A 23529-nucleotide genomic window follows, 5' to 3' on the forward strand; every position below is an offset into this window, starting at 1 on the left:
ATCTCGCCCTCTCATGGTCTCATTCTATAGTTAGAAAACCGACTGACATGGTTATAGCATGAAATGCCACAAGAAGTGGATCATGGCAAGAGAGAAATCATGAGTCAATGTAAATATTGTCCTAACATCCACGTATGTGAGGAAATTGAAAATTGGGCATGTGTCTACGGTACACTATATGGTGGATTTTTATCAAGGCACTGGTCAGATTAAATTGCATTGACTAATACGAACATTGAGATTCATCTCACATGCCTGACGTTTTTTGCTTACAATAAGCAACTTGACATCACTATTGTATTATTCCTCATATTTATTTTTAACCTCTTGAGTTCCCATTGAAACTAAGTATTTCTTAATCCGATTATCTAGGAACCTGATGTTCCTTAAGAGGTTGTTAGAAATTGAGAGAAAAAAATTGAAACCTCAAGTTTCTTGGATCTCCAATTATATGAAGACATGAAGTTTCTCAATGATTGTATTGAATAGATGAGCACCTGAAGTTGCTCATGAAGTTTAACTCGAAATTTCGAGTCTATCATTTTGGCCAACAGTTCAAAATGAATTAAGTCCATTCCAATTGTCAGCATTTCACAATTAATGTTTACTGAAGCTAAGGTAACACTCATATCAAGAGTTGTAGATCTTGATCTATGGCTCCGAATGAGCTACTATCATGTTACCAAATTTGAAATATTGTCGCACTAAGTGCCTCCAATATGGTTGGGGAAGATTTTTTTTGCTATCTCATATATACTGTATCAAAATTTTTACAATAAATTGAGGCACATATAAAATGTCATGAACCAGAAGTTCATTGAACAAAATACACTATTTGGCATGATCGATTACGTCATCTTTTGTCTATCATGTTGCGTAGAATCACTTACAAGTTTGATGACTGCTAATCTTACTCACACGCAAATTATTTATTTACCGCATATTTGCGAGTTGTCACTTTAATGAGACAATCCTCCTGCCATGAGGGGGAGAAAGATTGTTCCTGAAGAACGATATGAATTGATGTGAGATATTTATCCACGGTCTCATTTTGACTTCGAGAAATATCAAAACTAGCTAGTGAATTGATAAAAGAAAGTGACAAATTATATGCTAAATGCAAATGCATCTGCTTGAGTTAAAGTCCTTGAGACCTACCATATTAATACAAACAATGTAGACTCCATTTGATTTGTGGGATGCAAGTGTATCCAATTAACATGGTTCTCCTGAAGAGAATGTCATTAAACAATATCACAACTCCTAATATGGCTACACATACAAAGGGTGTAAGTACGCCATTATGAAATGATGTTTTAGTGATACAATAATAAATCAATATGGTTGATGCTAATGGACAAAACATTTTTGACCTAAAGCTTGGTTTGGTTCGCCACCAACCAATGAACATCTTCACTTCAAAGAAAGTGATAGATTTTTGAATGCATCTTTTGAGTATGGTCAAAATAAGACAGTCTTCCCGCCGTTAGGGGGAGGAAAGACTACTATCATTTGAATAACGGCGTGATTTTGTGTGGATTATATCCACCAAAGTTTTAAACTCCCAAAAAGGGAAGATCATACAAGCCCTATAGTGCTCGACATGAGATTATACGTAAAAAGATCCACATTCTACATAATTCATCTATGAGAGATGATTGTCCTAGAAGTGACAATGTATGCCCCAGAAGTGGCATGAGTACCGAATATCAATAAGCTTATTATAGCTAATGCATGCATATAAGAATGTGTGGGATCTATGATTGTTGATCATCGATGATAATTTACATTTGGTAGCTACCAAAAATCACTAAGGTCTGTATTTATGCTATACCACGTTTCATTATGAATGTCGACAAAGTATATTATTGGCCAAATTGGAAAGAGTCAATTCCAATGAAATTGAATATTTGAAACGTGATGAAATACGTGGACCTTTAATCCTACATGGTACAAAAGGGTATTTAAGTGAAGATAAATCACTATGACACAATATCTATTTATAGAGACACGAGATTATGAATATCTTCCCTTATACAAATGACAATTTTCTATAAGTACAGTGTTACATATAGCTGTTATATTGACGAGAGATTTATGGCACTTTGTCATCATATATTATGAAGATCTTAAAGACACATTGCTAAAAGCAAAATCTCAAAAGTAAAGTGTCATTATAAGCGTTTTGCTTATCAAATCCTTGAAGGATTCAAAATGCAACACCATGAATGGTTGAAAAAGCCTGACGCTCACTTATGGAATCAATGAGTCTTAAGCTAGCTCATATGTACTCATTCCGTTATAGTTAACATGACCTAAATTGCAAAGTACACATGGTCTCACTTCAGTGATAAACACATCAAACTACTATACATGGTACATGTAGCTTATCATATACACTACCCACTAGAATTATGCTCATAGACATCATGCCATTTAAGTCAGTGAGAAATACACGCGATGTAAAACAATGTCATTAACATTGATTCCTCAAAAACCGATTTGTATGCATATAATTGACATCGCTTTTTACTGTTCACTGATGACAAAACTTTTGTTTGAATTTTCAGAAAACCGCTGAGCGGCTAAGTTAAAATTTGTAAAAGAAGCGCGGGGGAGGAAAAATTCATTCCCACACTTAGACATATTTGGAGTATCATTGACTGCAGCTTGCCCTAACACTATTCGACCAAACCTCCCTTTTCTCCTTCGTTCTCTGCCTCCGACAAAAACCATCCTCCTCTTCGTTCTCCGCCTTCGACCACAACCCTCCTCCTCGTCTCCGTTCTTCGGCTACAATCACAACCCTACCCTCCTCTTCCTCCTCCTTTTCTGCCTTGGACCAGCTCAGCTCCTCTGCTCGAAGACGGTGAAGGGAATCAGCCTCTTCGTTCTCCCCATCCGACAAAAACCATCCTCCTCTTCGTTCTCCACCTCCGACCACAACCCTCCGCCTCGTCTTCATTCTCCAGCTACAATCACATCCCGACCCGCCTCGTCCTCCTCCTTTTCCGCCTCGGACCAGCTCCTCTGCTCGAAGATGGTGAAGAGAATCAGAGATGGAGGCCGGGATTTTGGAGAAAATTTGAGCTTTTTGTCTTAGGTAATTGATGAATTTGTTCAATACATGTCTTCGAAGGATTTGTGAGTCCTTAATTCACTGATCTGATTTTGTTTATTATTTTGCTTCCAAGGATTTGTGTTTCATCTACCGAAGCTTTGTGGGCTGCATTCAAGCTTTCTGGGCATTCATGTTTTGAGCTTTCTGGGCATTCTCCATATCTGGTTTGCTCTCTCTCGATTCTTCTCATTGTTTGTGATTAATTTTGGGAAATTTTTGCGCTTTTGTTGAGTTATAGGTTTGGATTTTGCAAAGGAGACTTCGAACTGTGTTTTCTAGTCATGAAGGTTTCTGTAGCTTGGAAGTTTTAAGCTTGGGCCAAGAAGCCAAAACAGTAACTACTCCTTATGCTTGTTACTTCATTTTAATCAATTCATGGTCTCTTTCTCCTTTCCCCTTCTTTCTTCCTTCATCTCACCCAGAACTGATGCTTTTGAAACCCCGGTTCCAATGAGCTAAAGGTGATGCCTCTCTTCCCTTCAAGCATGGTCGATTCTAATTTCTCTCTCAATCAATTTCTTTCTTTTTTGGGTCCAATCTTACTTTCTCTTCTACTATTTCGTGTATAATTTACTCTACTTTCAGACGCTCTATTTAGGTGTTTTGGTTATAGACCATGATTTGATTTCAATTGCGTAGGAATCTGTCTCGGTTAGGAATTTTTGTTCCAAAGTGAAATTGATCAATTGGGTGCTCATTAATTTTTGATCTTGGGAATTCATGCCTCGGAATTGTTGGATTTATGTGTGAATGCAGTGAGCTGCATGATTATGGTCCTTCCTTTTCTTGCATGATGATATGAATTTAATGGAATTAGAAACTTGGATTTGAATCTCAGTGTCCACTTTGTTGTCTTCAACTTTCTTCTCTCTTCTTAGAATAACAGGAACATGGATCAAAGTAAATATGGAACACTGGTATTTTTTGGGCACTTTGTGTATGGTGTTTACTGTTTACCTTCTTGTGGAGTTTGTTTTCTGGAAATAATAACATAGTTGTGTATTAGCTGTATATAAAGACTTGACTCAGTTTCACATTTGTTTTTATATTGGCATAGATAATTGAGGGTGTCCAGCTATGAGAGCCTAAAGACTTTTGCTCGTATGTGAGAAGAGAGTAAGTTTGACTGCTAGTTTTCCTTTAATTTGTATAACAGAGATATCTTGATTTGAGTTGCTAGTTGCCTAATGATCTTTATTTGTTGCAGGTTTAAGGCAATGAGCAGAACTTGCAAGGCCAAGGTCAATTCAATGGCTTTTAGTTGCAGTTTGTCTCTGTTTATTTCTGTAGTTTGTATCAATAGCTTTGTATTTGTTTACTCTAGTCCATTATGTTTAAATAGGACTTCAATTAGTTGCTATAGTAAGGAGTTACTATATGTTTTGTCAAACTGATATACAATTTAAGTATTGCTGTGGAAGTTTGGTTCCTTCATTTGTTGTGAAATTCTAAATTCTTAAAGCTGTGGTATCCATATACGCTCGTAATGACAACCACATATCTTTTTGCAATTCAATTTTTATATGGTTTATACTATGGAGTAGATTAATGCTTAGATGCACTTGGCACAGAACAACATAACTGAAATTAGGAGTGATGCATTGAAGCTGATTTTGATGCATAAGAGGCCAATTCCTCGTGTTTCCACAACAATTGGTGCTTGGCTGAACATATTTCAGGTAATGTATGTTTTATGGTTACATAAGTATTGTTGTATTCATGTAAGTGTACCAGCTGTATATAATACTTTGGTAATATGCAAGAGTTTACAGCAGCTAGTTGGTCTTGTTTTTTACCCTTTTATGGTCATATTTCTAATGTTGGGTTCTATTAAATTTTCAGTTCATTTGTTGTTACATCCATATGCACCAACTGCGCCCTTCTAGTATGGTTATATGATCATGAGGGGAAATGGAATATAGAGTCTGGCATAGCTGCAATTCTGGTTATGGAACATATCCTCCTGTTGATTAAGTTTGGTTTCTCTCGCCTTGTACCCGAGGTGATATTAAATCACGTACTCCTGTGAACACTTGCTTACATCTCTTACCGTATTTAGAGTATGTAATTGTTGGAATATTTCTGGATATAGGGCAGCTGGTACTAGTGCTTGGTTAAGAAGGAAGAATGAGGTTGGAGGTGGAACGTTTTGGTAGCTTCTGGAAATTATAAAAACAGTCGTTCTCCAAAAGCTGATTTTTTGAGTTTCTACAAATTTTCAGTTTAGGATGCACACTACTACAATTGTGGGCAACAGCCACACATGTATTGCCACGAACTCAAGGAACTGTGGAGTTTGGGGTCACACCTACTATTCTGAAACAAGTTGGTGTCCTTATCACCCACAGACAAGCACAAAGTGTGGGTAGGCATTATTTTTAGACTTGTTAAACTCTTCTTCCTGGAAACACATACCACATGACCTAATTTTAGTGAATTTTTATATTTTCTTTTTTCTGAAAATTACTTTTTTTATATTTTCTTCATGAGTGGATGTTACTTTTGTTTATTTTATATAGAAATAAGTGGGAAAGAGAGTCTCTCCACTCTCCTCTCTCTCTTCAGTCCTCTCCCAGCCTCCCACACTTTGCATCTGCTTCTTCCCTTCTCCTTGAACTCATCGGAACCACCAGTCCATCATACAATGATCATTCTTTCAACAAGTTAAGCCTCAACACCGTGAAGAAGGGGAAGGGGAAATTTGGAAGAAGATCTGGGGGATCAAGGGGAGTCTCAACCGTTTGCCGCCGGCTTGCGTTGGCAACATGGTGATGGCTACCATGAAGAAGAGGAAGTCGGATCTGAGGAAGAAGGTGCTGCCTCCCTTTTTAACATTATTGACTGAATATATGTACACCGTGAATGGGTTTTATCCTTTCCCTTGCTTTTTAATCTCCTTGTTTTGGTTCTTAGTGATGAAGTGGGTGGATTCAACTTGAAGGTATCAAGGTATTCTCTTAGATCTGGGACAACTCAGCAGTAAAACTATTGTTCTTAGCTGTACGATATCAGATTTGGGATGTCTTGTATAGATCTTGTTCTTTGGTAGCTATATGTATTCAGTTTGCTTCGATGTTAATACAACCTCTGTTAATGTCTAAAAGTTCGGCGGTAGCTGAACCTTTGTTAACGCTAATCCGGTGGGCGGATTGGTACTTATGTTGTTCTCAAAGCTTCCGCTACCTGTCAAGTGAAATACACAGGGCGTCAGAGGGAGACCGCGCCGGGCGGTCTTCAACTCTCCGATGCCTAAGTTAGTCAATGTATTTATGTTGACAGAGTAACAGTAGATAAGTATTGAATGCGTAATTAATGAGGAGAGAGGAGAGAACCTTTTATAGGTGAGGAAGAGGTTGATCTTCTCTTTGTTTTCGATGTGGGACTGATGTGCTTCAGTCCCCAGCTCTGGGAGCTTCTGATGCTACCTTGGCGCGGCGCGTGGCGGCGCGTTGGCGGTGATCTGGGGGTGATCCGCCGCCGAGGTTGTAGCCCGCCTGGCGGTGTGTTTGCATGTCATTCCTTTGGTTGGAATTAGTACCTTTGGCGGTCGAATGAGCGTGGCCCATTATAGCTAATTATGCTTGCAAATGTACATGTATGTACAAGTCCCCCAATTCCCCAGTCAAGGAGGGCAATCTTGGTTGGGGAGTTGTTCGGCGGTTCGAAGCGTTTTCTTCCGCTAGGCTTGCAAGAGCATAATTAGCGTCAGTGCGTTGTCAACCATGGATTTTACTGAGCAAACGCTTTATACCCTTTCGGGTGGGCCTCTGCTAGGCCCCCCAGGGAGTCCCCCACTCCCGGCTAAGATAGACCTCCGGATGGTCTGTAAATTGTTTGTTGAGGGGGAGCTGCGCGGAGCAGAGGGTGTTGGGTAGCGAGCCCAATCTTTAGCACCCAAGTGACGGGGGTCAACGTGCCTGATCAGGGCCGTCGTAGACTGTTGACACAAGTCCCCGTGTCCCGTAGGGACCGTCTGACGGTAACGCCGCGTGGCGGTCGTTGTCAGAGTGAGGCGTGGCGTCGGGATCCGCCGCTGGCTGAAGTCCCCCCGCTGATTGGAGCAGGAAGCAGCGTCCAGTAGACGTGCCTGGCGGTATTTTATTGAGCGATACTGCGCTGAACAAAGTACGCGGCCTGCAAGATGACAAGGGGCTCCGCTAGAGGTGTGTAGCGGAAGATGCCCCGCTTGCAAGATGTCAAGGGAGAAGTTCCGCTGGCGGGGTTTCGCTCAGCGGAGATTTCGTCACTTGGAAAATGACAAGGGAGAAGTTCCGCTGGCGGGGTTTCGCTCAGCGGAGACTTCGTCACTTGGAAAATGACAAGGGAGAAGTTCCGCTGGCGGGGTGTCGCTCAGCGGAGACTTCGTCACTTGGAAAATGACAAGGGAGAAGTTCCGCTGGCGGGGTTTCGCTCAGCGGAGACTTCGTCACTTGGAAAATGATAAGGGAGAAGTTCTGCTGGCGGGGTTTCGCTCAGCGGAGACTTCGTCACTTGGAAGATGACAAGGGAGAAGTTCCGCTGGCGGGTTTTCGCTCAGCGGAGACTTCGTCACTTGGAAGATGACAAGGGAGAAGTTCCGCTGGCGGGGTTTCGCTCAGCGGAGACTTCGGACGGTTGGGGAATCCATCGCAAGTGGTTACTTCCACCAGACGCTTAGTCTGGTGGTGGTTAACACGTGTCCAACCCGCAGAGGGTTAGCGTGCGGAGGCTTGTCTCCTAAGCCTAGCCGCCTTCTCGCCATTAATGATGGTAATCATGGATTCCGTAACCGAGGCGTCGCCTCGGTTAATCCGGAGAGTAAGTGGAAGATCGCGACACGTGTACGGCCGGTGCGTGATGTCGTTTTTAGCGGACGGCTGAGAACGCGCTGATGTTGACATAAAAGGGGGGGAAACTCAGCGAGATTTGACACTTTGGTAAAAGCTTCAAACGCAGTCGTCGTCTTCCTGCCTTGCTCGTGTGATACCGAAGGGAGAGGCTGCCAGAGTTTGGAGGTATCGTTTCCGGAAAAACGAAGAGTTTCCCCCCTGAAGGCTCTCGCCCACCACTACTCCGGAGCTTTCGTCACTAAGGTTGGTTTCTTGATTTCTGTCCCTGTTTTATTGAATCTGCTATTTTCTGGGTTTTGGTGTTTGTGGAGTTTGGGAGTTTTTCTGTGCTTTTCCGTGTTCTGAGGTGTGAGGTGAGATTTGGGGGGGGTGGTTTATTGTGGTTGGCAGAGAGTTGGTGTCTAGGGATGTGCTAGATGGTCGAATCTGGGTGGAGTGTGCTTGTTCTTGTTTTGGCATTTTCTGGGTAAATTGCCCTTGATGTTCTTGGCTGTGACTGATGTGAGAATAGGCTAGATCTGTGTTTGTGCTAACTGGTGTGGGTTTTAGGGTTTGGGATGGCTAACGTCATAGAGATTTCGAGCAGTGAGGATTCCGGGTCTGACGTGTCATTCAGCGCGGCGGACAGGGCTTTTATTGACTCGTTGCGTCCGTCTGCCCATGCAGGAACCTCACTGCCAGAACCGCTAGAGGTTAAGCCGCTACAGACCATATTCTGGGAAGTAGCCATGGGTCGTGGTCCACGTCCAGAGAGCTCTAGGGCTGGCGAGGCCGCTGCTGCAAAAGCTAGGTGCGACGAGCGTTTGGCGAGCAATAGCGCCGCCAGCGGCTCCGCTGAGGTAGAAGAAACGGCAGGGGAGCACGTTGAGTCAGCGTGGTTCTTCCCGGATGGCACTGCTGTTGATGAGGCAGGAGGGCGGATGAATGCCGCCGCCGTTACCCGAATGAAGAAGGCCTTTCGGCTGCCGGGATCGGTGAAGCTGCGCCCGCCGACGGTAGATGAGAAGGCGTCGATTCTCCCAGAAGGCGCGGCGGCTGTACATGAGGCGATATTCCGCCAAGGAGTGACACTCCCGCTGGTGCCGAATCTCCAAATCCTGGTGTGCGAGTTTGGCCTTGCTTTTGGTCAGATTTGCCCCAACATGTGGCGGTTGATGTTGGCGATGAACTCGCTGTGGCGGTTGTCCGGGTGCGAGGGGCCTACTATGGCGGAGGTGCTGCACTTCTTCGAGCTAACCTACGTGAGGCGCCAGGGTTGTAGAGGGCAAGTGAACCTGAGCCGCCGCCAGGGAGCGCCCAAGTTGATTGAGAATCTAAGGGATTCCATGTCCTATTGGCGGGGAAGCTTCTGCGTCGCCACAGAAGGGTGGGAGTACCAGGCTGTGGGGAACGAAGGAGGGCCGGCGTTTAGGATTAAGTCGGAGTTCCAACCTATTCGAGGTCGGTAACGAAGTTCCGCTGACTGCATCTGGCGGGTGCCCGTATTGTATGTATTTTGACTAATTGGTTTGTGCTTGTGCAGCGGGATTGCGGTACAACTTAACGCGCGAGGAGGAGTGTCGCGTGGCGCGGATTAGAGGTTGTTGGCGGAACCGCAACTTGCTGGACTTCCGACTTCTGACTGGCTGGGAGTTGCTAGTTGCTCAGAAATTAACTCGGGCCGTTGGTAAGAAATTGCCGTCAGGTTGCCCTAGTTTTTTTTTTTGTGCTAAGTAGCCAACTGACTGATTGAGTTTTTTTTTTTTTTTAGAAACGCCGCCAGGTAACAAATCGACCCGGGACGCTTTTGAAAAAGCCATGGACCGCGCGGAGATTGATAATTTCCTGGAGACGATGTACGCCGAGGGGATGGTGGCCCAGCAGACCGTAGTGGACCCCGAGACACTGGCGCTAAGCCAGTCAGAGGTTCCGGTCTTGTTGCAGATGCCGCTTCACTCGCACCTTGGCGATGATGGGCTGCCCGTCGTTCAAGGGGCCGCCACAGCGGCTGCGACGAAGGAGAGGGTACCCGCCAACCGGCGTGGTGCTCAGAAAGAAAAGCCGGTGCAGCCGGCAGGGAATGTGACCGCCCCAAGGGAGGACCCGCCGCCGAGGGTGACGAGGGCTGCTGGCGGAAATACCAGGGTGCTTGAGAGGAAGCGCCGGCAGATAAACTCCCCCAACGAGGAAGAGGATGAAGATGTGGAGACGATTGGGGCTCGGCATCAGAAGAAGGCCCGCCAAGCTCCGCTGAAAGCTGCGGTAGTGGAGGGAGAGGTGCCCACCGCCAGCGACCTGGACTCATTTGCCGCCTACGCGGAGTTTATGACAGGTGGCGAGCGGGAATTCCTCTTCCACCTGTGCGAAAGGCTAGGGTTTGGCGGCCTAGCGGGGATCTCACGCCAGACAGCGATTGACCAATCGCCCTACAGCTCGGCGTTTGGTCAGGTATCAGCTGGGCTGTACGACATGTTTGAGGCGGCGAAGAAGCAGCCTCTGGTCGAAGGGGAGCTGAAGGAGGAGATTCAAAGTCTCCAGAAGGAGCTGGGGGAGTCGAGGGAGAAGCTGGCGGAGACAGAGAGGCGGCTTGTCAAGGCTGAATGTGACTTCGCCGACGTCCGCGGTAAGCTCAACGTGGCGATCGAGCGGGACTTGGAGAGAAATGACCGCGTGATTAAGCTGGAGGAGAATAACTCCCTGCTGGAGGAGCGGATAGCTGCCAAGGATAAGAAACTTATTATCGTGCAGCGGGAGTCGGTCGCCAGGGCGACGGAGCTGAAGCGGCTGGAAGGCCAGGTTGCCCGTCTGACGGCTGAAGGGGATGCTGCCGCGGCCGCCGCTGTGGAAGCGTTCAAGCGGTCGGCGGAATATGCGAAGGCAATGACCGAGTCTGCGAAGGCCGGGGCTTTAGCAAACATAGAAATGCTGAAGCGGAAGGGCGCCATCGACTTCGCCAAAGCGTCAAAGCCTGATGCGCCGCCGGCCAAGAGTGCCCCGCTGGACAAAGAGGTCGTGCCTGCCCCAGCAGGAGGTGCCCGCTCAGGCAGTGGGGAAAGCAGTGCACATCCGATGGAAGGGTCCCAGCAGACCCCCACTCCCACACCGTCGGAGGTGTCGCGTGCCGGATTTCTGGCGGCGCACACCCGGGCGGATGGCACAATAGAGACCCCCAGCCCGACAGCTCGAGGGTCCGATCAAACGAGTCGAGCGATCGTGCCGCCGCCTGCTGCAACAGAAGATGCCGAGGGCAACCCCTGAAGCCAGCTGGGACCGCCAGAGATTCCCCCCTGAACTTTGTTTTTTTATATATATAGCCGTTGAGGTACAATAGCTTGTAACAGAAATTTTGAAATGGAATGAAGTTTCGACGTTGTGTTTGTTATGATGTGTTTGTACCGCTAGTACCTTGACTTGCATATTTTTTTTTTTGTCAATGAAACATTAAAGGAATTAAGATTGGTCCAAGTGCACCACGTAGCGGACGAGGTCCGCTGACGATTGCTGGCGTTGCCAGTTGCCCTCAGTGCTAGACTTGGTAACAATGGTTTGAATAATTCCTCGTTTCATTGATAGCTGACTGATCAGCGTGTACAAAAGTGGGGTAGTACCCGTTGGGTAGCTTCCCTTAGCTAAATATTGAGCAAGAATTTAGCTAAGTCAAGATGCTCTTGGGTAGCGGTATGACTATTTGTAGTAATACCGAAGGTGTTCGGTATTCCAAGGGTGGGTCGTCGTGACGCCATCCTTGTCCATTAAGTAGAAGGTGCCTGGGCTAACGACTTCCACAATTTTGTATGGACCTTCCCAAGTTGGGCGGAGTTTTGTTGGCGGTGGAATCACTTCCTTCATTACCCAGTCCCCTAGTTGGAGGTTCCGGGCCTTGACTCTGGCGTTGTAGAAACACGATACCCGTTGTTTGTTTTGCAAGTTGTGCAAATGGGCCTTGTATCTTTTTTCTTCTAGGAGGTCTCTGTCCAGGTTGATGCCGTCGCTGTTGGTCTCCGGGCAGTAGCCTTCGACCCTAGCGGTAGGCTGAGTTACTTCAACAGGTAGGACAGCCTCTGTTCCGAACATCATACAAAAGGGTGTCTCGCCGGTGGCGGAAGTTGAAGTAGTCCGGATGGCCCATAGAACCTCTGGTAACTTCTCCGCCCACAAACCCTTGGCGTCGTCGAGTTTCTTTTTGAGCAGCTTCTTGATTATCTTGTTGGCCGCTTCGACCTGGCCGTTGGTTTGGGGATGAGCGACTGACGCAAAATTCATCTTGGTGCCAAGGTTGGCGGTGAAAGATATGAGTTCCTTATTGTTGAACTGTGTGCCGTTGTCTGTAATGATTGTATGTGGGACACCATAGCGGCAATAGATGTTCTTCCAGAGGAAGCGAATTACCTTGGCGGTAGTTATTGCCGTGAGTGGTTCCGCCTCTATCCACTTGCTGTTGTAGTCGATGGCGACGATGATGTACTTGAACTGACCCTTGGCGGTTTGGAACTTTCCCATCAAATCGAGGCCCCACGTGGAGTGAATCCATGGGCCGACGATAATTGACAGCGGCTCTGCCGGTGCATGTGGGAGATCTGCAAATTGTTGGCATTTGTGGCAAGATCGCGAAATCCGCCTGGCGTCATTGCCAAGTGTGGGCCAAAAGTAGCCCTGCCGCATTGTGCGGTTGGCCAAGGATCTGGCGCCCGAGTGGTTTCCGCATTCTCCGCCATGGATTTCCGCTAGGACGGCCTTTCCCTCCTCTGGGGTTAGGCAGCGGTGGTTGGGATGAGTGAATCCTTGGCGGTAAAGTTTACCATTCTGGATATTGTAGCGGGTTGCTCTCCGCTTGAGCTGCCGCGCCTGAACCTTGTCCTCCGGCACTGTGCCGTTGCGCTTGTATGCAATGATCTCATCCATCCAGCTGGGGTTGATCTCAATGCTGAAGATCTCCGCCAGGGTCTTTGTGATACTTGGTTTGTCAAGGCATTCCACCCTTGTGTCCGCTGGACTTTGATGTGGTTGGGCGGTTGCCAGTCTCGCCAGTGAATCAGCCTTGGCGTTCTTTTCCCTGGGGATTTGTGTGATGGTGTGAAATTTGAACTTTTTGAGCAACGTTTTGACGTACCCCAAATATGCCGATAACTGCTGGTCCTTGGCCTGGAAGCTGTCGTTGACCTGGTTAACGACTAACTGAGAGTCGCTGAATATGTTGACGCTGTCAGCCCCTGAGTCAATGGCGAGGAGCAAGCCGGCAATGAGGGCCTCGTACTCCGCCATATTGTTTGAAGCTTTGAAGTTGAATTTCAACGCATACTCCGCATTCAGTCCCCCAGGTCCTGTTAAGATGACTCCGGCGCCGCTGGCCTTGGCGCTGGCGGAGCCGTCCACATGCAGGTTCCAGTATGAGTGTAGCGGAGCTGCCTCCTCCGCGGTAACCATTTCTGTTCCAGGCTCCGCCCCGGTGCCGGGTTCTGGCTGACGCTCGGTGAGCTCGGCGATAAAGTCCGCCACCGCCTAACCTTTCATGGCGGTCCTTGGCCTGTATTCTATGTCAAACTCGCTGAGCTCAATGGCCCACTTGCTGAGGCGCCCTGAGTGTTCAGGGTTCTGCATAACCTGCCTCAGCGGTTGATTGGTTAACACGTGGATCGTGTGAGCCTGAAAGTATTGGCGGAGGCGTCTGGCGGCAACTATGAGTGCGAGGGCGAGCTGCTCCAAGGGAGGATATCGTGTCTCTGCCCCGTTCATGCCCCTACCGGCGTAGAACACTGGGAGCTCGTCCTGAGCCTCCCGCCTGACAATGGCGCAGCTTATTGCCGATGTTGAGACCGCTAGGTATATGAATAGCGTCTCTCCTTGCACAGGGACAGAAAGGAGAGGGACTGCCGCCAAGTATTCCTTCAGGCCTTGGAACGCCGCCTGACATTCTGGGTTCCAGTTGATGACCTTCTTGTGAGTTGTTTTGAGGAGCTTGAAGAATGGGGCACACTTGTCGGTGAGTCTGGAGATGAATCGAGAAAGGGCGGTTAACTTGCCCTGGAGGCACTGGACGTCTACCTTATATTTGGGGTCCGCCAGACTGAGGATGGCCTGCACCTTGTCTGGGTTAGCCTCGATGCCTCGTTCGCTGACGATGTAACCCAGAAATTTGCTGGCGGTGACAGCAAAGAAACATTTTTCTGGGTTGAGGCGCATACCGTAGGCTAGGAGAATAGTTATTATGATTCTGAGGTTTGCCACATGTCCGCTGGCCTTTATGCTCTTAACTAGCATGTCGTCCACGTAGACCTCGATAATTTTTCCCAGATGTTCGGCGAACATGGCGTTCATCAACCGCTGATAAGTTGCGCCGGCATTCTTCAGACCGAAAGGCATGACATTGTAGCAGTAGAGGCCTTTGTCGGTGGTGAAGGTGGTGCATTCTTGATCGCCGGGATGCATCTTGATCTGGTTATATCCGGAGAAAGCGTCCATCATGCTGAGGAGCTCATGTCCGGCGGTTGCATCGACCAGCTGATCGATACGGGGTAGCGGGAAACTATCTTTTGGGCATGCCTTGTTGAGATTTTTGAAGTCGACACACATTCGCCACTTGCCGCTGGGCTTCTTGACCATAACCAGATTGGAGATCCACTGGGGATAGATGACCTGGCGGATGAATCCAATGCCCTGGAGCTTGGCGACCTCCTCTCCTATTGCCCGGTACTTTTCCTCATCAAAGGCTCTCCGCTTCTGCTTGATAGGGTAAAAGGATGGTTTGATGGTCAGCTTATGAGTGATAATTTCAGGGGAGATACCTGGCATGTCTGCATAGGACCATGCAAATACTGCGGCATTATCACGCAGGAACTGGGTGAGCTCTGCCGCCACCTCTGGGTCTAGGTGGGCGCCTATGCGGACTGTCCGCTCAGGGTGCTCGTCCGAGATGCAGACAACTCTCAACGACGTGTCCGGGTTGACCGGCTCTTTCCTTACATATTTTTCCTCCTCGTCTCGAGGATCCTCGAAAATATCCGAGGGCGGTGCGTGGTTGCCCACGGTCAGGATCTCATGGCGGCGCGCCGAGCGCGCAATGGTCGTTGAGTAGCACTCCCGGGCCAACTGTTGACTTCCTCTCACACAGCCCGTGCCGTTGGGTGTGGGGAACTTCATGAGAAGCATGTATCCGGCGATGATGCACTTGAGCTTGTTGAGAGCCGGCCGCCCAATGATGGCGTTATACGAACTGAAGCAATCGACAATGATGAACTCCGTATGCACCTCCGCCATACATGGACTAGTGCCAATAACCAGTCTCATGTAATCAGACCCCAGCGGTTGTGTGATGTCGCCGGAGAAGCTGAGCAGTGGTTCGTGATCCTGGAGAAGTTTCTTGTTCTGTTTGAGGTTGTTGTAGCAGCCGTTGAAGATGACATTGACAGCGGAGCCACTGTCCACCAAGATTCTCCCCACTGAGAATTTGCCAAGAATGGCGTCGACCAAGAATGGGTCGTCATGGGGTAAATTGACTCCGCGCTCCTCCTCCTCTGAGAAGGTGATAGGTTCCCAACCTGACCTTGGGAGTTTGGCGGATCTCTCGTAGCGGATGTTGCAGACCTCCTTTGGGTGATTGGCACGTGCATGGCGCTTTCTAGCCCTGTGGGACATGCTGGTGATTGGAGCGCCGCCATCGATGGTGTTGATGCGGCCCAAGGTCTCAACATTGGCAATCACTGGTGGTGGCTGGCGTACCTTGAACTGCTCCAACTTGCCGTCGCGGTACAGAGTCTCGATGGCCGTTTTGAGGGCATTGCAGCTGTTGGTATTGTGGCCGCTGTCCTCGTGGTACTTGCACCACCTGCCGGTGTTCCTGGGCTTGCCCGTCCTTGGGTACCTTGGAGGGGGTGGCGGTGGGATCTGATCCTTGCACTGATTGTAGATGTTCTCATATGAGGCCGTTAGGACCGTGAACACTGCATACCGCTGTGAGGACTCCGCCAGCTTGTTGCGGTTATCCCCGTGGGTTTGGCGGTTGCCCTTGTTGTAATGCTGGTCCTTCTGCCGCTTGCTCTGATGGTGGCCCTGCTGCCATTCCCTCTTCTTGTCAGGTGGCGGTGTTGAAGGGGTCTTGCTAGCGGTTTCCTGATGACTGGGTGATGGCTGTGATGATTTTGCTGGAGTTGCTGGCGGCGGTGGGGTTTCTCCATACGTAATGAATTCCGCCTGGGGGTGGATGACCGCCTCACTCATAATATGGTCGTACGCCGCATTTGGGTGATTGTAGTTGAGGTGATAGAGGAATGGCCCCTTGAGAAGTCCCTTCCTGAAGGCCGCCGATGCCATTGTTTTGTCTAGGTCACGGCACTGAGATGCTGCCGCCCGCCACCTTGTGACAAAGGCCTTCAGTGATTCGTCCTCCCCCTGCTTGACGCTGAACAGTTGACTTGTGTTATGGTGTCCGGCGGACAATAGGATGAACCGGGAGAGGAAGGCATGTGATAGTGCATGGAATGAGTTGACAGACCCCGGCGGACACTCAAAGAACCAGTTCATTGCCTCACCGTCCAACGTCTCACTGAACAAGTGACACAAGGTGGCGTCATCGAATCCTTTGTTGTTGGTGACTTTCTTGAAGGTGTCCATGTGGACAAAGGGATCAGACAATCCGCCGTAATGCGCCATCTTTGGGGTTTTTGCAGACGCTGGTCTGATAGCTTGCAGAATCTCAGCGGTGAATGGCCCAGGTCTGGAAGCGAAGAGTGGATTCTGGGTTGGCGCTGGGGCGCCCGACTCCGCCCGGATCAGCCTTTGCTCCAGTTGGTGCATCCTTTCCAATATCTGGGCGGTTGCATCGCTGGCGGTGTCAGCCCGGGTACTCCGCTGGACCTGCCTGCGCCTTGGCGCAGGCGGATGGCCCTCAGTCCTTGCCCTAGCCTCCGAACGGTTGGTATGCGGCACTGATTCCGCTTCCTGCTCAATCATTAGTTGGGGGATGGGCGGTGGTCCCATTCCCGACAACTCAGGTGGGTTCAGCGGTACCTGCATCTGTATGACTGGCCCTGGTGCCAATGTGCCAGTGCCGGGTCGACTACGTCTGGTGCTGCGTGACTGCTCGCTCAGTGCTGGGCGGGCGGTAGGCTCCAGGGTCCTCTTTAGCTCTTCAAAACGTGCCAAGAGCGTAGCCACCTGTCCCTGGGCCTCAGCCTTCTCCTTACGCTCCTCCTCACGCTCTCTGTTTGAAGGAATGGATGGATTTCAAAACTTTTTAATTAGTGCGGAATTAGTTTAACCATTAAACTACTAACTAAACATAAAATCCATTCCTTTAACCCATGATCTTGGCTTATTGTGATATGTATATAAACATAGCATGCATAGTAAGGAAGAACAAAGAGGGAGTTTATGTTCTACTCACCCTTGGAGCGTGATTTTAATCCGATCCAAGTGAACCACCAAAGTTCCTCTCCTTGTGTGTGTTTCCTCCACCTTGAAGCACCTTGGATTAAGAACTCCTTCTTGTACTCCTTCTTGTGCTTGTAATCTTCTCTTTGATGTAACAAGTAAAGCCACAAAAGGATATGGCCTCTAAGGATCTTCACCAAGTGAATCAAGAGATGAAGAAAGATGAAAGAAAAGAAGAAATTATGCAAGTGTTCTTCTTTCCTTTAATTTTGTAATGGACCAAGAAAGAACTCTTTCTCTCTCTCTATCTCTAATCTGAAAATAATAGTGTGGAGACACACTTATTATTATGTCCATGCTTTCACTTTTATATAATAGGAAATAACTCCAATTACTAAAAGAAAATATTGACTTTCATAAAGCCAATATTTTGGCTGGTCCATACTTCTTATTGGGCACTAAAAATGTGTCTTGGGCTTTCATTTAAATCTCATTTAGTGAAGCCCAAGTCCACACGAAAAGCCCGACAATCGTTTAGGCCCAATAGGTTCGGTTTTACCCGAAAAACCTAATTATGTCCAAATAATAAATCTAATTAATTATTTGGTCATAACCAACTCTTGTTTAATCTTCTTCATATACAATCTCAAGGATCCACTTATATGGTGTGCGATCTCATAGGTTCTAATTAACAAGGCAGTGAAGTTTATAGAAACCATTCTATTTTGTTTACGAATCAAAAACTCCATTTTTGATTCTCCCTTGTTATTAGGATTATAAATGTTTATTAATCCTCGGGGACTTCACAAGTCATGAGTGACGTCTTGCAACATATCATGACTACCCTAGTTAATGTAGAATGACAAAGAACCTATTCAATTGGAATTACAATACAATACGGTCATTCTCTAACACTATGTTCTAAATCACATCATCGGGGTATGGAATTGATATGTCAATCCCCTAATGTGATTTTCATTCTTATGTGATTCTTAGAATGTGATTAAAAACTCCTTTTTAATCTCATTCAATGCTTTGGCCAAAGACTCATTGAATCACATCTTTGAACATACACCTTATTTACTTAAGGATAGAGATTCCTTATTGTACACTCACATGTCTCCATGACCGAATTGATTATACCAATGAATGCATCTATTATATCCATTAAGGGACACAATGTTATTGCATCATCAAGAGATAATCCATTCACTCATAAGACAACTATGGTGTCTCAGGTCAAAGGACTAATTTGTATTATTGCAATTTAGAGTTCAAGTTTGACATGTAAGTAAGACTCCATACAAGAACTCTAATGATCGCGTTCAGTGTACTCTTTAAGTTAAGAGCACCCACATACTTGTATTAGTGTCTCTACACAAATGACAAGAGACATATCATCCTCCATATTGAGCATACATAGTATGTGCTAGTCTTTCCGGATTATCAATGTCCAAGTGATAATCCTATGACTAGGAACCTTTTAGGATAAGAGTGTGAAAGAGTAAAGGTCTCACACATCTAACTCTTTAGATTACTTTCTCTTTAACTCATATTCCTTGGACATTGTTCAATCAAATATTAAATATAAGCAATGAACAATAAACTTGCCCTTTTGATTAATAATAATTACAATAATAATTACATCAAAATGATTGTTTTAGGACATAATTCCTTCACTGTTTGCCCTATGAAGATCCGCCAGTGCTATCTCGTACATAGCGACGAGATCCTGGCCCGGCGGGCGGCTGCTGCTTGGGTTTGCCTCGCCGCCGGGGTTGGCCGGTGTTGTAAATAGTGCGCGGTTAACGCCTATCGTTGGATCGGAGGGTTGGGGGATGGTGGACTGGTCCGCCCGCTCCTCAGCGTTCCCTCCGCTACAGTTAGTCATGGTGGATGTAGTGGGATGACCTTTTGTTCAAGGATTCCCACAGACGGCGCCAATGTTAATGTCTAAAAGTTCGGCGGTAGCTGAACCTTTGTTAACGCTAATCCGGTGGGCGGATTGGTACTTATGTTGTTCTCAAAGCTTCCGCTACCTGTCAAGTGAAATACACAGGGCGTCAGAGGGAGACCGCGCCGGGCGGTCTTCAACTCTCCGATGCCTAAGTTAGTCAATGTATTTATGTTGACAGAGTAACAGTAGATAAGTATTGAATGCGTAATTAATGAGGAGAGAGGAGAGAACCTTTTATAGGTGAGGAAGAGGTTGATCTTCTCTTTGTTTTCGATGTGGGACTGATGTGCTTCAGTCCCCAGCTCTGGGAGCTTCTGATGCTACCTTGGCGCGGCGCGTGGCGGCGCGTTGGGGGTGATCCGCCGCCGAGGTTGTAGCCCGCCTGGCGGTGTGTTTGCATGTCATTCCTTTGGTTGGAATTAGTAGCTTTGGCGGTCGAATGAGCGTGGCCCATTATAGCTAATTATGCTTGCAAATGTACATGTATGTACAACCTCTTTGATTTTGAAAGATGTGATCTAAACTTGTTCGTCAGTGCTCTGCTCCGAGTTAACTCACTCTCTGTTTTTATGTATGCAAGGATGGCAGTCATGATGCACGCCAAGTTAAACTGGAAGAACCTCAGCCAGATCGACCTCATCAAAGACTCTGAATCTGGTTTCAGTGTTTGAATCAATCATAGGTCTATGCATATCATCTCTAATCGAAGATCTCAAACTTCTTCACTGAGTAGGAGGCTGAAACAATGACAGTGACTAAACCCAAGAAAATCATCGTTGACTCCGATCATCACTGAACCCATCCAACTCCAGAAAGATGAAATCAAATGAATAAGATCTGGATGTAAGCCACCCATCCCCAGAAAGACTCAATATTGGACCAGAAGCAATTATAATTAAAAAAAAAAAGAAGCAAAAGCAATTATAATAATGATTCCTACCCACTATATATATATATATATATATATATATAAACAAGCCACGCACATAATTAATCGAGGGTGTTAAGGGGAAAGCCACCCCTCTACAGAGCACTGACCCTATTAAAAGTGGCTGAGGTGTGGCTATGGCTGCTAGACACACACATCTGTGTCCTTTGGGGTCATTTTGTCACACATGTTGTGTGTGGCTTTTGCCCATAATTGTAGTAGTGGCAGTCACCAATTTTGTTTTCTTGTTTTTGGTTTTTGCGTTGTTCCTATAGTAGATTGAGTTGCTGGTTTTGTAAGTAGACGTGTAGGACCATACAACATTGATTTTTATGTTCTTGAGTTAAATGCCTCACTAAGCTGCATTGATTTTTATGTTCTTGAGTTAAATGCCTCACTAAGCTGCATTGATTTTTATGTTCTTGAGTTGCTGGTTTGTATCAGTTTGTTGGTTTCCAGTGAAGTAAGTACTATTTGACTGCTAGTTTTCAAGCTGTTTCTGTTTCCTGCTATGTATTCCCATCTCTCAAATTCTCATAATCTCAATTGCATCTCTTAAATGGAACCATTCATTGTATGATCTTTGATTACAAGATAAAAAAAAAAAAAAAAAAGGAAAAACAACATAAATAGAATTTTATATATTAAAGTAATATTCAAATTTGACATCTCCATTGGAGCTAAAATTAGTTAAAATGTTGCTATATCAAATTTGCCATGTCATATGTCAAATTTAAATTGACCAAAGCCAAATAACAAAGCCATTGGAGATGCTCTTAGTAGTATTTCCTGTAAAGATTGTTTACTCCAATTGATTTACATATGTTAATTTTCTGCACACATTATCTTAATAGTTTGATGATAGAATTCTAAAGAAAGTTTTTTTATTATAATTTATCTTATCCTTTAAAGAATGGTGGTTGATATGATTATCGAAAAGGAGAAGGTAAAAGGAATGGTGCTTGATATGATTCATTTGCGTAGGTTCTCTTTGACTTATGTTATATGGCTTTGTCATAGACTGAAGTGTTAATTTTTCAGGTGCATATAGAGGGGCTCAGGGTCAAGAAGATGGAGATATAGTTGTGGGTTTCTCTCTGAAGAGTCTTCTGAGATAATGTTTTCTATTCTGAAATGGAAATGCTCATGGTCTATGATATCGGCGGTTGCTTCTATTGTGGGATTGGTTTCACTAATGTTGGATTCAAAAGTTCATCTCCTCTTCTTTCCATTAGTTCCTTCTTTCGAGTACTTTAGTCAAACGTACTCATAACTCTTGTGTCCCAATCAATGCTTCCACTGAAGCAATTACGGATCATTTTAGGGGAAATTTAGAACCTCCTATTGACTTAGAAAATCATTTTCCAGCTGACTTGCACAAGGCAGTTGTTTTTCGTGGAGCACCATGGAAGGCAGAGATTGGCCGGTGGCTTGCTGGTTGTGGCTCAATTTCTAATAAAGTCAACATTGTGGAGGTAATAAGAACAACCTTTTACATGATGTAACATAATTTTTTTTTCTAAATGAGTGAAGTAGATTTCTTATAATGGAGTTAATTCATGTACAGAAGGAATAAAGAAAATTAGAAACATAGAGATGAATACCTTGCAAGTTTGAATCAGGAGGTGGGAAGAAAAGTGGGAGTGAATGGGTGTTTACTCAGTTAATCTATGAAACCAGATGACACAAAAATGTTATTATTATTCTTCTATTTTTATAAGCCCTTGGAGATATGTGAGGTGAATATCAATTTTTATGGGAAGAGTATTCATGTTAACTAATTGTTCTGTTGGCAGTTAATAGGTGGGAGTGGCTGCAAAAATGACTGCAGTGGTCGAGGTTTTTGTAATCGTGAATTGGGACAATGTCGGTGCTTTCATGGATATAGTGGTCAGTATAATTTCATCTTCTTTCTTTCGGTGTAATTAAATTAATACAAAACTTCAAATAATTAGGAGCACTCAGAAGTGGGTATGATGCCCAATTAGTCATCTCTGGAAACAAACTGAGTTTATACCATAATGGTATTAGTTTCTGCTATGTACTTTTATAAACAGCCAACTAATATGTCAGCTACTCACCAATCTTTCTAGCTTCTCCTTGGTTATATTTTGTAACCATACTACCACAGCAGATAGCAGGCATAGTGAGAAACTTGGTTTGCATTATAATATGACGAGTACAGCAGTAGTTATGGATGCTAGGATAGGAATGTCTTGTAAGCTCAATGTCTTTTTTTGTCTTTCCCTTTTCCTTTCCTTTCTTTCCTTATGTTTTTCTTGTTATAGCTAATTGTTCATTTCATTTTATTTGCAGGTGAAAACAGAAGAACAAATGGGATATAAGTATGGCGAGGCTTGCTTTCGTTTATGTTTCTAGTATCATGTACCATTTAGACTTAAATTTTTGTTTTATTTCGACATGTTATGCATAGAAATACTTGAGATGTTGTTAAGTACTTTGAGCATCAATATTAATCAAAATTTATTTACTTACGATATGTTTCTCATTAGATTTCCTAGCCATAGTTACAAATCAGTTTATAACTATAAAAATGAAGTCATATAAGTTCTAAAAGAAAAAATTGATGTCCCATTAGCCAGTGGATAACAAAATATTAAGTAAGAAACGATGTAACACAACCCAATGAACATCGACTTATTAAATAAGAAACGATGTAAAACAACTTAATGGACATTGAGTTATTAAGTAAGAAACGATGTAAAACAACGCAATAAGAAACGATGTAAAACAACGCAATGGACATTGACATTGTGTAAGAAACGATGTAAAACAAATTAATCATTGGACATCGATTTATTAAATTAAAAACGATGTCTAGTACAAGTATGAACATCGGTGCCAACCTCAAAAACTGATGTTTAATAGAAAAATGGACATCGCTTCATAAAAGGAAACGATGTTTAATAGATTAATGAACATCGGTCGCGTAATACAAAAGAATGTAGATTCAATCTTAAATAGTGTGATATATGGCAAGTACCCGTAAAACTTATAAACAGCAGGCAAACTTCAAATACACCGATGTGTAAGAGAATATAACACATCGTTTCTAGAATGAGTAACGATGTTAAAATGAATACTAGTGCTATTGGACCTATATTTCGTTAAGCATTAAATGCAAAACTATGAAGGTTTAACAATATCTAAAAACACCAATTTGTGATCATAATAGCAGTTTAACATCGATTCTGGAACATAATCCGATGTTTATTATTATATGGGACATCGGTTTTTAGCCGATGTCTATTTTTTTCCGATCTTTTACATCACCCACTAACACATGTGTACAAATTTTTTTTTACATCGGTTTCTGGCCGATGTATAT

The 23529-nt window shown here is 45.2% G+C and overlaps 2 long non-coding RNA genes across 5 annotated transcripts; both read left to right on the forward strand.

The window, feature by feature from the left end:
• The first annotated feature begins 3500 nt into the window (after window positions 1–3500).
• Window positions 3501–5117, forward strand: LOC133745384 (uncharacterized). 2 transcript variants are annotated; one of them, XR_009863582.1, is made up of 4 exons: window positions 3501–3582; window positions 4179–4237; window positions 4329–4800; window positions 4964–5117. It is a non-coding gene; the product is annotated as an uncharacterized LOC133745384 (long non-coding RNA). The 2 variants fall into 2 exon arrangements; XR_009863571.1 differs by lacking the exon at window positions 3501–3582 and having other exon boundaries at window positions 3984–4237.
• Window positions 5118–5674: 557 nt separating this feature from the next.
• LOC133745388 (uncharacterized) lies at window positions 5675–22660 on the forward strand. Of its 3 annotated transcripts, none has more exons than XR_009863594.1 (5): window positions 5675–6070; window positions 19833–21655; window positions 21977–22070; window positions 22274–22398; window positions 22497–22660. It is a non-coding gene; the product is annotated as an uncharacterized LOC133745388 (long non-coding RNA). The 3 variants fall into 3 exon arrangements; XR_009863595.1 differs by lacking the exon at window positions 22274–22398 and having other exon boundaries at window positions 19833–20095; window positions 21222–21655; XR_009863593.1 differs by lacking the exon at window positions 22274–22398.
• The last annotated feature ends 869 nt before the right edge of the window (window positions 22661–23529 follow it).

This window comes from Rosa rugosa, chromosome 1, assembly GCF_958449725.1.
Source record: "Rosa rugosa chromosome 1, drRosRugo1.1, whole genome shotgun sequence".
NCBI classification, from domain to species: domain Eukaryota; kingdom Viridiplantae; phylum Streptophyta; class Magnoliopsida; order Rosales; family Rosaceae; genus Rosa; species Rosa rugosa.